This window comes from Arvicanthis niloticus, chromosome 10 (genome assembly GCF_011762505.2).
Source record: "Arvicanthis niloticus isolate mArvNil1 chromosome 10, mArvNil1.pat.X, whole genome shotgun sequence".
Taxonomy (NCBI): domain Eukaryota; kingdom Metazoa; phylum Chordata; class Mammalia; order Rodentia; family Muridae; genus Arvicanthis; species Arvicanthis niloticus.
In genome coordinates, this window is record NC_047667.1 from 59,917,303 (window position 1) to 59,918,873 (window position 1,571).

Here is a 1,571-nt window from a genome sequence, read left to right on the forward strand (position 1 = left end):
ACTCATTCTAACAAAGCCTGACTGGAGTGGGTTTGCCCTGTGTGTTTTTACTGGATGTGAGAGTGGATGGTCTAAGCAAGGGTTTGAGTGATGAAGCCATTACAGAAATGAGGCTGGCTGTCATTCCATCCACATACTTTTCTTCTTCACTGCTGAGCCCAGACTTTGTTTAAGGCAGAAGGCATAGTCACCTTTGCAGATCCTTCTCAGCTCCGTGGCTTTGTTAAGCAGCTCACAGCGGTAAAGTTACAGTGATAGCCAAAGGGTCACTTTTTTTTTTTTTTTTGCCTGGGCAAAGTGGCTTTATTACATGGCAGGGTCACAACAGGACTTAGGAATTAGCACATTGGGGCCCTTCTTCTTGCCAAAGGTGGGCACAACGTTGACAAAGCGTCGGTTGTACTGCATTCGCCTCTTGGCCCGGCCTGTCTTCTTCTTCTTCTTTTCCTGTTTGGCCACCTTGGGAGTCTGACACCCCCCCCCCCCCACTTTTCCAGCACGAGCCAGGGAGCCATGAATTTTACCTCCCAGCATGCGGCCTGCTACTTCCAGAGTGGTCAGGGCCTCTACACCACACTGGCCTAGGGTGGCCTCATCCTCCAGTGGCAAGCATGCCAGAAGCACGACTTGATCTTCGGGGGCAATGCCTTCCAGTGAGGCCACATGAGCTTTGATCTGGGCGACCATCTCATGGCCGGTCACCTCGAGGGTGTGTAGTTCCTAGGCGTGGACAAAGAGCAGCATGTTGCCTACTAACCCGCAGATGCCGCTGCTGCTATCTCGAAGATGGAGTCAAGAAAGAGCCAAAGGGTCACTTTCTTAATACAAAGGTCAAACTCATTTGGCTTCTGTATTCCCCTCAGCCCCTCCTTTCTCCATATGGAATATACGCACTACATAAAGACTCGGGGAATGAATGATGGGCTTGAAAGATGGTGACGGCACATACCGTTATCAGCATCCTCCTGTGGCTCATGAGCTGTGAACTACCACCTCAGTCACTCTCCACTCTCTTGAGTACAGGTTAACACATGCCTAACCAATGTTATGTTTTCAATGTCTCTTTTTTGTGCAATTTGATATAAATGCCATTGATAGATTATAGGTAATCCCGTCTTTCTCGCAGTTGTCTATTTTAGACTTTACTCCTCTAATCTACACTTGATCTTAGTCAAAAGGCCGAGCAGAGATGCTTACCCCTCTAATCTACTATTATTAACTTTACATTTTTCCATACCTTCTCTGGCATCAGCCATATGAAAATCACTCCAGCACTACTGTCATCATCTTACAAAGTAAACATAATACACATGTTACCTACTTAAAGCCTATGATGGATTATTAAAAGTGCTTGTCTCCTGCTCTTCATGTGTGAGTGGGAACATCATTATCACCCCTCTCATTAAGGTTGTTATTATGAGTCAGTACATAGGAGTTGATCAGTACAATGTTTTGTATCATAAGCTTTCAGCATTGACAACAGAGATACTGGAAATTAGAATGTCTCCATCCCTGCCTAGAACAGTTCCCTTTCCATCCTGTCTTCTTCACTCCTCTCTCTCTCTCTCTCT

The 1,571-nt window shown here is 46.1% G+C and overlaps 1 pseudogene; it reads right to left on the reverse strand.

Annotated features, from left to right (window-relative positions):
* Window positions 1-276: 276 nt before the first annotated feature.
* Window positions 277-744, reverse strand: LOC117716453 (ubiquitin-like FUBI-ribosomal protein eS30 fusion protein pseudogene; annotated as a pseudogene).
* Window positions 745-1,571: the final 827 nt, after the last annotated feature.